This window comes from Ambystoma mexicanum, chromosome 6p, assembly GCF_040938575.1.
Source record: "Ambystoma mexicanum isolate Mex_15411 chromosome 6p, UKY_AmexF1_1, whole genome shotgun sequence".
NCBI classification, from domain to species: Eukaryota; Metazoa; Chordata; class Amphibia; order Caudata; family Ambystomatidae; genus Ambystoma; species Ambystoma mexicanum.
The window spans coordinates 737,588,158-737,601,326 of record NC_090935.1 but is presented as its reverse complement, the minus strand read 5'-3'; positions in this window follow the sequence as shown (position 1 = coordinate 737,601,326).

Sequence of the window (13,169 nt, the reverse complement as noted above, 5' to 3'; positions counted from 1 at the left end):
CCAATACCTGCTCTTCCTCTTTTCCATCTCTCCAAGACTTTGCTTTACTCTCTGCAGATGATGCCCTATCTTCCCTATCCTCTTCTATCTCCACTGCCCTTGATCAACTTTACCCCCTTTCTCTCTTCCGTTCTACCTGAAAACCTTCTCAACCCTGGCTTACTTCTCATCTCCACTCTATGCGGCGCCTTCTCAGGAGGTTAGAGAGACTCTGGCTAACAACTCCCTCGCTTTCTAATCAAACCTCTTCTCTTACCACACACTTTACAACTCTTGTCTTGGAGCGACCAAATCCTCCTAGTACTCTAACCTTCTCCAGTCACAAGCCTCCCACCCTCATCAGATTCTTCAAACTCTCTCTCATCTTCTCTCTCCTCCTACTCCTGACCCCTCTTCCAATTCCACACTTTCTCCTTTGGACTTTGCCAACTTCTTCTCCTCCAAAATCCTCACCATCCGGCAAAAAATTAACTCCCTCTCTGACCCCCACACTCCTCCTCCCCCTCTCCTCCCTCTTCCGTTATGTCCATCTTCTCACCTGTTTCCCCTTCTGAAGTCTCCTCCCTTCTATCCAAAGCCCACCCCACATCCGCCCCCTCTGACCTTCTCCCCTCCATTCTTATCCCCAAGAACTACCCTCTTCTTATCCCTTACCTCACCATTTTCTTCAACTCCTGCCTATCATCATCAATCTTTCCCTCTGCCTTCAAACATGCAACAATTATTCCTATTCTAAAGAAACCCTCTGCCGATCCACTTCTCACTGCTAACTACAGACCTATCTCTCTTCTTCTTTTCCTTTCTAAGCTTCTTGAGCGCCTTGCCTACTCTCAACTCTCATCCTTTGTCACTACTTCCTCTCTCCTTCCTCCCTTCCAATCTGGCTTCCATCCCAAACATTCCACTGAAATTGCTCTTACCTCTATCCTTAACTCCCTCCTCTCTGCCCGACATGCCAAGCAATCCTCTATCCTTATTCTCCTTGACCTTTCCGCAGCTTTTGACACTGTCGGTCATCAACTCCTCCTCCACACTCTTTCCTCCCTCGGGTTTAAAGGCCCTGTTCTAAAATGGATATCCTATTACCTCTCCTCACGTTCCTTCACAGTTTCATGGGGAAGCCAGACCTCTCCTTCATTCCCTCTTACTTACAGTGTTCCTCAAGGCTCTGTACTTGGTCCTTTCCTCTTCTCTCTTTACACCTCCCTCATTGCCCATGTTATCTCCTCATTTGGCATCTCCCACCATTTCTATGCTGACAATACTCGACTCTTTCTCTCTTTCTCCTCCTTCTCAACTGACCTTCACCTTAAGCTCTCCTCCTGCCTCTCTGCTATCAAGAACTGGATGTCCTCCCGCTTTCTCTCTCTTAACACTGATAAAACCAAAGTCCTTTTCTTCCCCTCTAATTCTCTTCCCCCTTCCTCTCCTCCCCCTTTCATTCACTTTCCTCCCTCCAATCTCCCTATCTCTCCCCAAGCTCGTAACTTAGGCATTCTCTTTGACTCCTCCCTCACCTTCTCGCAACACATTTCACTCACCTCCCGCACCTGCCGATACCACCTCTACAATATTTGCAAAATCCGTCCCCCCCTCACTTTCCACACCTCGAAACTCCTAATCTCCTCTCTCATCTTTTCCGGCCTCTTCTACTGCTCTTCTTTACTCTTTGGTCTTCCCGCATCTCAACTTGCCCCACTTAAATCCATTTACCACTCTGCTGTTCGTACCCTCTGTCTCCTTACTTCCCGTGACTCCATCTCTTCCTCGCTCTCTTACCTTGGCTGGCTACCTTTCCACTCACAGCTAAAATTCTACTTTCTCTGTCTTGTCTTCAAATCCCTCCATGGTCTTGCTCCTTCTTATCTTTCCTCCCTTCTCTCCTTCTATTCCCCCTCCCGCTCCCTTCGTTCTGCTGACCATTTCTTTCTCACTGTACCTCCGTCCCCCTGTGCTTCCTCCCGTTTCAGCTCCTTCCAACTCCTTGCACCTCTGCACTGGAACTCTCTCCCTATCACAATCCGCTCTACCACAACCTTATCCTCATTTCACACTTCCCTTAAATCCCTGCTCCTCCATTCCCCTCCTTGATAACTCCCTCTCTGCCCTCTCTTCTTCCCCTCCCCACCCTCCTCGATTCCTCTCTCTCCTCTCCTGCTTTCTTTCCCTTCCATTTTCCCTCGTCCAATCCCCCCCCCCACCTAGTCCCACTCTCCCCCCTTCAGTTAATTGCTCTTTCCACTGTTTTATTGAATGATTCCTGATGTAATTTTTGCTCCCATTGTTATTGGTTGTTGTTATCTTGTATTTTGTTGTTCCATTGTAGAGCGCCTTGGTGTAAAGCACTCTATAAATCAATCAATCAATCAATCAATCAATCAAATATTCATGCGCTGGTGGGTGAATTAGAGAGTTTATGATGCATAGGTGGGTCCTGGGTGCAGGTATGAATGAGCAAGTGTAGGTTGAATGGGTGAATGAGTGACTGTTCTGTAAATAAGTGAGAGAATGTTGTGTGGATCTGTGTGTTGTGCATGTGTGTGTCTGAGCCAGACCAGACTAGTTGATTTTGGGGGTGGAGGGACTTGGGGCAGGGTTACAATAGCAAAATCAAAGATGCCCCGTAAACATGATTCACCACATAAAGCAAATATGATAAGTGTTATGAAGTCAGCTATTTCCTACTCTGGCATGACATGTTTTATGGGGAATCTTTGCTAAAGCAAGCATGATGTGTTATTACATGGCTAGAATGGCATTATGATGTAGCCACTCTAGCCATTTCTTACTGTGGCATGACATTTGTTACTGGGCATCTTTGATAAAGCATGCATGATGTGTTATTATGTGGCTAGAATCACATTTTGGTGCAGCCAGTCTAGCTATTCTTTGGCGCAGCATTTTCTTTTACTGATCATCTAGAATAAAGCAAGCATTACAAGTGTTTGAATTGATTTCGCCATTTGTAACGCACACAGAATGGACTTAACCGTATAAAGGCACAGATGGTTCAAACAGAAAGAAGCAACAGGTGATCAACTCACCTAGGATCAATATACACAACTTTAAATCCCCTCAAATTCTTTTTTGTAAAGGTAGGGTTTAAGAGCTTTTACTAAACTGAAAAACAGATTCCAGTACTTTAATCTCCCTCAGTGTACTGTTCCATAATCTAGGGCCATATACTGTCTTCTCTCGCCCTTGGAGACACCGGAAGAAGACTGACGTGCCAAAAGCTATTGATCCCCTGAATGAAGGGTCCTCATAGGTTGGTATCAACTGATTTTCTCCACCAGATATAGAGGGGCAAGGCTGTTGAGACATGTATAAATCAAGCAGCCAACCTTGAAATCAATTCACAATTAGTATGCGTTATTATATGGTTACCCTAGAATTTTGGTACAGCCAGTCCGGCTATTTTTTACTTTGGCATGGCATTTCGTACTGGGCGTCTTTGATACAGGAAGCATGATATGAGTTATTGCATGGCTAGGCTGGCAGTTTGGTGCAGCCAGTCTAGTTATTTTGTACTGTGGCATGGATTTGTTTTTGGTGCATCTATGTTGTAGCAAGCCTGATGTTTGATTACATAGCTATACTGGCATTTTGGTGCTTCCAGTTTGAACATGTTGTCATATTGCTGTATGGCATTTTTAATGGAAAAGCCAACAGGTGTTCTTCTTATGTGGGGATGCTGCCATATATTGGCAGATCGACATGTTTTCTTATACTATCATTAATGGTATTATGCGCAAGCCAGACATGGGTATGTTCAAATATGGGTATACTGGCATAGAATGGTGCAGCTAGCATGAAAATATATGGGCACAGCCAGTGTGAAATATTTTTTATACTGCTGTATCTCGTGATTAAAAACATCATGAAAATGTGTTGGGAAATGCCTCTGCACTCTTGGTGACTTGCATCTATTGGATTTTTTTCATGCGTACCGCAACAAAACTAATTGCAAAATGGTCTGGCTTTTTACTAAATGTTTCATGTAAAGGGTGATGTAAAATGCACCATTTTAACCGATTATTCAAATAATGTTCTCTGAGGGAGAACCCCCAAATCCCCCCCCCCATTTCCCATTGGTTGGTTCAGGCTCATTCTCTATGCTTGGTTGCTCTGGCATATTTGTAGGAAATATGTAGCCCCTCCTATTAAAAAATTCACCAGACCCCACTGTCTCCAGTGTATTGTGAATCATAGTGAATCAGGCACATTTCCTCTCTCGCAGTATGCAAGGTGCAAAGGCCGAAACACGCGTCTGGGGTTGCTGATTGTACTCTTGTTCAGAGGAGACTTGTCTTGCATTTCTGTGTTGGACTTCCCTTGTGGTGGGACAAAGATTGATATGCACATGGGTATTTCTTCTCTGTGAAGGATACAGTGAGCTAAAACATGGTTGTAGACCCCCCTGGGGTATTTGACCCATGTTCTTTCTCGGTAGATGGTGCTACCAAACTCCTTTGTAATTGTGCACATAACTTTACTGCAAGTGTGTAGATTTTCTTTTTACTGTACAGCCTTTATAGCGTGACAGGAGTTGTAGTTTCAAGCCTCTTGTGACCTGAACACATCTTCAAATATTGCTTCCCCAGTTTCAGTATGCATACTGGATGGCCAGTATCTGTACTGATGTATGTGTTTGGGAATGTTTAAAAATGTCAATTGATATGACCTTTTTTTATTTCCCTGAAGGTTTGGTGTACCCAACCCCAGTTTATTGCGCTGCCGAGACAGACACCATTTGCTTTTTGTATTGCTTGTTTGTATATTTCGATTTATAAAGATATCGCTGATTTTGACTTTGAGGGCCCGATTCATGGAAATGTGTGCAGAAATCCGACAGGGGCACACACCGAGAAGGACACTGAGTGAGCCTGTGCACAGATTTAAAAAAAGCGTGCCCCTTGCATTCATGGAATTTACTGCGCAAAGTAACCATATTTGCAAGTCCCGACTGGAACGTGCCCAATATGCCCCAAGGAAAAAAAAAAAACACAAAACGGCTACCTTTGCATGCTCCCCCAAGCGTGAACACACGCACCCTTCAAACAGTGCGTGGGGTCCCAACAACATGCATATGAAAAATTGTAACTCGGTTGAAATCTCACAAATTCTCTGTGCAAACCCCTGTAAACCATCCCTACACCCCGCTACACCTCAGGCGCACACCTAAGTTGGATTAGAACACTGGTGGCATACACGCACCCCAAAATCTGACATGCAAACCCACCTCCACTCCGCCATTCCTAAGCGCAAGTCTACTTACGCCTGCCTCCAGGTTACGGATAGTATGAAGAACTTACGTGGGCATTTCCCGGCCGAGAGGTTGCGCGAATGGATCCATGAATACATCTCGTGCCATGCAATTGTGGGTGTGCGAGGGACTGCCTACAGGCTGTACCTTGGAACGCCCAATTTTTGCAAGTTCTTTCCCATTTTTGGTGTTCTGCCCCTATCCCAGCCCTCTGCCCAAGATATGCCCACGCTCTGCATGGAGTCTCGCACAAGGCCCTCGACGGCTCACAGATATGTGCAGAGCCTGCGCGAACTACACGCAAGTCCTGGAGAAGTACTGCACATTCCATTCCATGAATCGACGAATGCAGATTTGCACGCAGTTTGGCGCACAAGTACCCTTTTTTCCATGCAAATAATTCCATGAAATGGGCCTGGAATTAATACATCTATACATGCTAAAACAAGTCTGCATTCACCACCGGAGCATTCAGGTGGCTATGGTATCCAAGTGAGTATGGGGTGGCAGTCCAAAGGTACTGTACTGTAGCTGGTAGGGCCATGCAAAAGTGCTCGGGTGCAAATCATGCAAATACTTACTTCTTTGTGATTGAAGTGCTGTCATCTTTTGATAGAGGTTCACCTCAAAGGCATCAATTCAGACAATCCAGGGGAAAGCGTTGCAGGGCCATGGTGGAAGGTCATCTTTATTGCCACTGATGGCTGGATTCCTGTAGGTACAGTAGGACATGGCACTCAATACTCTTGTCGGGTGTGAAGTAGTGGCAGACTGGAGAGCAGTGAGGGGGCAGCTGTAGTTCAAAATAATTTTTGAAGAAGCTAATAATGTAAGGGGGGGTTATTGTGAAGTGTATTCTTCATCATTGCCTCAAGACACATGATGAGGACTGCTTGACACCTTGACAGTTTTGTAACTATTCTAGTGACAGCATAACTTTAGAATTAGTATGCACTGCACAGTAAACCTATCATATAGTTGCATTGTCCCCTATGCTTGCTTTTGTTTTACTGTACTGTAACAGTTTCGATATTGTAATTCACAAAACTGAGCTTGTTATCGACTATGGCAAAATGCCATCTGTGAGGAAATCATTTTTCATATCCGCAAGGCCATTAAAGAACGCCAAACTGTGGATTTGCCCGCACTGACCCAGGTTAGAAAGAGCTCTTCCTCCACATTTCTGACAAATAATTTTGAACTTGATCCCATAACTGATGAAGTTATTGGGAAGGCCCTGTTGACCTCAAATCGGCTTCCCTGCTAGATGCAGTTCCTTTGCATATTTTGAAAGCCTTGCCTCATAGAGATATTGGCATGCTGACTGGGGGTGTCCAGTATTCTTTCTCAATGGGTGTGCTGCCGCCTGCCCTCAAACATGCGGTGGTCCAGCCCCTCTTGAAGAAATCTAATCGGGACCCTAGATTACTGGCAAATTATAGACCTATTACCCGACTGATGATGAAGATTTTGGAGGCAGTGATTACCCCTCAGGTCTCCTCGCTTCTGAAGGAGAATGACTTCCTGCATCCATTCCAGTCAGGATTCCATCCTAAAATGGGGACTGAGTCCATGATGATTTCCTTACTGGATGACCTTGCGCTGCTCCAGGACCATGGAGAGACCGGAGTTCTTACTCTCCTAGATCTCTCCGCGGCTTTTGATACTGTGTACCATGAGATATTATTGACCCAGCTCGAGCAAGCAGGCATAACTGGCCCCATTCTTCCATGGTTCCGCTCCTTCCTGACAGGTCGTTCTCAAACGGTCTCCTTCCAGACCTGTCATTCCTCTTGGGTGGAGTTACTCTGTGGAGGGGGAGCCCTCTCTCCTCTTCTTTTTAATTTATACGTTTGGTTATTGCGGATCTTATCACTGAATGTGGAGTTCTTTTTTACTCTTATGTAGATGATATGCAGTTAATATTCTGGTTGGACTGCTCCCAAGCCTCCCCTCCCAAGAAGCTGCGAGATTGTCTGGAGAAAGTGGGAAGCTGGATGGCAGCCAAAAGGCCGCAATTAAATGGCAGCAAAACAGAGATCCTGGTGGTTGGCCCCCAGGAGAAGGACCACCTCGGGAATTCTTAATATTGGCCGGAGTCACTTGGCACTTGCCCATCCCCGTGTGCCTCAGTGAAAAGCCTTGAAGTTAAACTCCTACCTAATGGGTCACGAGAGGCTCAGATTTCCGACATCTGCAGCGCTGGGTTTGGAAGACTGAAGGCTCTAAGGAAAATTCTCCCTTTGATCCCCCCCTGAAAACCGGACAACATTGCTGACATCCACCATAATTGGTTCCCTGGACTATTGTAATGGCATTTATCTGGGACAACCTAAGGACCAGGTCCAGTGACTACAAGTCCTCCAGAATACCGCAGCTCGATTGGCGCTCAGGGTGCCTCGGTTGGCTCCCTCTTTTGCTTTGCTTTATCATTTGCATTGGCTGCTGGTGGCGGCTCGTATTGAGTTCAAAATATTGTGTCGTGTACATCGTGCTGTGCACAATGTGGGACCTCACTTCCTAAAAAATAAATTGGAAAGATATTGTCCAACGAGAAACCTGCGGTCGAATTCTCATCAGCTCCTTAAGATTGCCAAATTTCGGCAAAAGCGCCTGGAGGGTCGTTCCTTCTCAATCCTTGCGCCTAGCCTGTGGAATGTCCTTCCGCTAGGCCTGAGATCTTTGGTTGACTATCTTCCCTTCAGATGAGCCCTGAAGATGCATATGTTCAATCTCTTTTTTCCTCTCTGCTAGAGCATCTGACATCAGAGTATCTGTGAGCCTGCCCTCCCCCCGCTCAGCACCTAGACTACCCTATGGGCCTTCGATTTGCGCGTTATACACTTTCTAATTATAATAATGCAGTCAGAGCTTTTTTGATTTTTTTTAATATAAAAAGATGATGGTTTTTACGCCCAGAAATGGTGCTCTTCTAATCAGACCTTACTTTCCAATGTTCTGTGTTGAAAGATATAGTCAATACATATATGCATCTGCTGGGCCTTGTCTTCTGACATGCCTGAAGCCGCGTACATGTGACTTGATGACTTTGCATATAAAGAGTATCATGAACCTTCCTAAAACAGTCAGTTGGAATAAAAAGAATTCCAGCAACAACGGCCTGGCTTTAAAAGTACTGCCACTCATGCTCAAACTACCTTTAACTGCATATCTTAATTTGCCTGATGGTAGTACTATGGTGGAGTTTAAATATAAAGCTATGTCTAGTTACATATAATGGCATAGGAGGAACCACAGATAAACAGACAATCCCCAATGTGATATCATCCTTTTATCCGTTTGGTTTCTACTGTGACTGTGAGTTGCAGAGCCATTTGTGCATTGACGTCTGAACCTGGGGGTTTCACCCACACCCAATGGATGCCTGCCCAGGATGTGCTTTGTCCTCTGCTGGTGAGCCCTCAAAGCTTTCCCAGGAAAACACATAGGACATGATTTATCTTGGGTTGAGGTAGGAGCTGGGAGCTTCAAAGGGGAATATTTATCTCAATGGGGAAGTCACACCAGGGAGACAATTACTGTACTCTGATTCACCTGCGGCCGACAGGTGTGGGGGGGCTACAGAGTAAGTGGGAGAGGATATACACACAGCAGAAGAGTGCCATCATCTTGAACATGCCCAAGCCTTCTTCCTTTCTGAGAGCCCCCTAACTTTCGTCAGACCTGTTGCTGTGGGAGGTTATAGCTGAAGAAATAACCCTTGTTACAGCAGCCTGGATTGAAACTCCTTACAGAAGGCTTGAAGTGAGCCAATCCACTGGGGCAAACCTGTGAGATCCCCCCTGTTAAACAATTTTATTTGAGACCTCAGTATTCGAAAAACAATAAAATAAAAGAATCACCCAAAGATCACTCGCTGCAACAACCAGTCTCGCATTGAGCCAAAGGGCGCATTGTGTGTTAGCCGTTATTTGAATAATGTAGATGAAGGGCAGGACCTTTTTCTATATATATTTTAGCATTTGACAATCTATTATGATGTTTAAATAACACCCTTTTAATTACATTATGATGATCATTCTCACCACCATGGTCTCCAATAATGATCTACTTAGAACAAAGCAAACGTTCCCACCCAACTACCCGTCAGGTGGAAATATAAAGGCAACATAACACATATTTCATTTGTGACTATTTCAGGATGTTTGAAGGACTACATTGAGGTATTAACATGGGGGAACTTGGCAGGTAACTCATGCTTTGTAAATAGTGGGCTGTCAGTCAAATGTGGCAAGTCCAAAATAACGCATTATTTGCTTCAGTTGCAGTAGCGCAGTATTCCAGTAGCCAGGGAATGCTCAGCCAATGAAGCTGTCAACGACAGGCTGAGAATTCACAGAAGGATGTGAGAAATCACATGAGCTCGGTGAAACTGTTAGTCCTTTTTAGTTGTGTCATTACCCTCCAGTTCATTCCACCACCCTCTCTGCTGCCAAAATGGCAACCATTGCAGCCCTCTCCCCCTTGCAAACCTCAGCTCTTATAAGAATGCTTCTATCACCTGCATTGTATCTGATCTACACCATTTCTGTTAGAAAGGAAATGACTGTTTTACAAATACAAATAAAAATGACAATAAATACATGCAGATCCAAAGTGTTTTAGTAAATCCTGAATAAAGTTCTTAATCTTGTCAAATGAAGGCCTGGCCCTCTACTTCTTTATTTGACCCCCCGCCCCATTTCCTATACACATGTGTCCTATTCTACTTTATTTTTTAGGTATTCTCTTTCCTAACCTTCTGTTAACACCAGCACCAGACAGTGGACCTGCTCTGTCTCAGATGCCATAGATTCGCCTATGTCATGTCTGTGTTTTCTTTATTGTATGATGTGCTGTGAAACAACAACATGTTGCAATGGTGAATCCAACCCAACTGCCAATATCATGTACGCGCTGCATCTAGGTTTTAGGAGTTCTGGGTACATTTTTGAAGGGAATATCGAGCGCGGTGAATTATAATGACTCCGCCTGCATCAACAGAAGAAGAGGACTTGCCTGAACCAGAAGTCAGTAAAGAATCGTTCTGCATTCTGTGCTGGGGAAAAGTACTCATTTAGTAGAATCTGAGAACAAGGTTACTAAAGACAAGTAGAAGGATGCCCGAAGGTACCCCTAAATACGCCCTGGGACCGACTGGCACAAAGAGGCTCAAGTTTCACGGTGCCCTGCTGCAAGACGTGTTTTAACCACACTAACGCCAGTGCTCGAACCCCCATATTGAACATGAAGTGAGGTAATTCTTGTCACGTGGTGGCAGCAACAGCTGCTGAATAAGTGATGCTTTTCAAAAGTGTTCAAATATTCCTTTACTCTTCATTCGAAAGGGGCTGATATTGGTAAGCAAAACCAAGTCCTGTTTGCATTGATCCACGGGAATGGCTATTACTGTGAAAAGGTCTCAGCCGAGGACTGGGTGCAATACAAATGTGGATTGGGGTTGAGTTTGGATAATAGTGTGTGCTATCGTGCACAGTTCAGCTGAAAACCTTCTCGAAACTCAGACATCACTGACATTTCAGCAGACAACATCCTAAAAGATGTCTACAGATTCTAAAAATAACACACTGCACTCATTCTGAATGTAATAAGAATAGCATACATTTCATGCAGGAGAAGGGGTGGCGGGATTAATTCAGCCCAGGCATAGCTCATATTACTGAGTATGTAAAAAGCTGAAAGATGTTTTGAGAATGAGTAAATATAATAATGTTTTGAAACGTATAAGAATTCACTTATATTTCCTGGGAGAAAAATGTTGACTTCCATGTTATCTTTTATATTAGAGTACAGTTGTGGTGAAATGACTACTGCGCTGTAGGAGTAGAGGGTTGAGCAGTGGTTTCTAACCTCCTACTACTCCTAAACCCACAGTGCTCTTAATCAAACAGATGAAACAGTCACAAAATGAATGGTTCACCTCCCTCGCTTAAAGGTACCATGTCGCCGGCTTTTGACACTGTCGACCACTCCATCCTGATCAGTCGTCTTTTGGCTGCTCGGATCTCTGGCTCAGTTCTCTCCTGGTTTCACTCCTTTCTCTCTAATCGCTCTCAGTCACTATCCCTTCAGTCTTTCTTTTCTGCTATATCGTCATTGGTTTGTGGGGTTCCTTAGGGCTCCGCCCCCTCGTACATCCAGCCTTTGTCACCCTCATTTGCTCCCACGGCTTCAGCTGCTACTCTTATGCTGATGATACTCAGATCTTGGTACAATTGGACGTTCACAACTGGCTCAAAGGGAATGGGGGCAAATCCGAGGTTCTGGTCGTGGGGTCTTTCTCCTCCTCTGCTCTTTGGACGCCCACTCTTTGGCCTTCATCTTTTGATTCTAATCCAGTCCCAACTGTGACTGTTAAGAATCTCTGTGTTTAATTTTCTCCCATCCTTTCTATGTCTTCCAAGATTAGGTCAGTGTGTCAGGCCGGCCAGCTCCAGCTGAAGATTCTGAGACAGGTGCTGCAGTTTATTCCCTGTCATCTTCCCGCCCCTGTGGTTGCAGCCTCAGTTCTTATCCGATTTGACTACTGCAACTCCCTGTACTTGGTGCAACCAGCTTATCTGGTCCAACGTTTGCCAATTCTACACAACTTTGCTGCCCGGCTAGCCACCAGAACCCCTTTTCGGCACCATATCTCCCCTATATTGTGCTCTCTTCATTGGCTCCCTGTGGCCAAGCGTGCCCATTTTAAATCTCTGCGTCTTGTACACAGGGCATTCCATGCTGCCTGCTGGGCCTGAGTACTGCGACATAAGTTCAGACCTTAGATCCTGTGCCGCCGTCTGCGTTCTAGGGACAGGTTTCTCATTTCTGTACCTAGATTGCAGTTCATCCGTATTGGTGGCCGTTCATTTTCTGTTAGGGCTGCCACGTTATGGAATGCTCTGCCCCTCACACTTTGGTCCGTGGTGGCCCACCTGCAATTTAGACGTGCCTTAAAAACTGCTCTTCTAATTTTCCGTGCCCAGCCTTCGATGCCTCCACAGTCTTGAAGCGCCAGGTTGCCTTTTGGTGTCAGTTGCGCTGTACCCTGGTACGAAACGGATAACATTACATAAGAACATGGTTCGATGGCAGGCTATACTCTTTACGAAGGGTGTGAATCATGAAGGAATCATTCAAGAGACACATACTACACAAGGGTCCTTAATAAAAGATATTTCCAAGGAATAAATACAAATATTACCCCTAAAAATATGAGAATTTAATTACCCTTAAAATTGACACTCTATTAAAAGCACTAGCAACACACCCCTGTAACGAAATACAGCGATAATGCAGGCTTTTGAAGAAAGGAGTACTCTTGGTAGTGAATTACAGGAGCCTGCAGGCAAATGATCTTTGTAGTAAGTTCACACTCAAGGGTTTGTCTTTTTAAGGTAAAGAGTGGGAGCTTAAATGTTACTAGGCCAGGCTGACAGAAGCACTGTAGATACCGTAATGTCTAATTTCAGGACATTAACAGCATCAAGCAGGATTTCTGATTCCTTTATGATGTGTTGAGTCGGGATCTCTTCCTTGGAGATGGGATACTCAACAAGCAGCAACTGCTCGGGATCGAAAAAGCTGTGGACAAGCGGTGAGATGCAAATCCACGCAGTTTGAAGGCTCAACAATGCTCAGTTGTGGCAATGTGACATGAGCAGCAATTCAGCTTCAACTGTGAGCCGCCTGGATGTGCTCAACAATGGTTCTGCAGCACGAATAAGGTTGGGAACAGGCAGGCAATGTCAAGTCAGCTGTCGGCTTGAAGATGCTCCAAGCAATTCAAAAGTGTAGATTGTCAAAAGCAGCTCCCTAACACCCTTTCAGCGGTTCAAGGATTTCCTGGCCCCTGGTGTGACTCCAGTTAGGGTCCGGTGCGCGAGTAGCAGGGCCCACG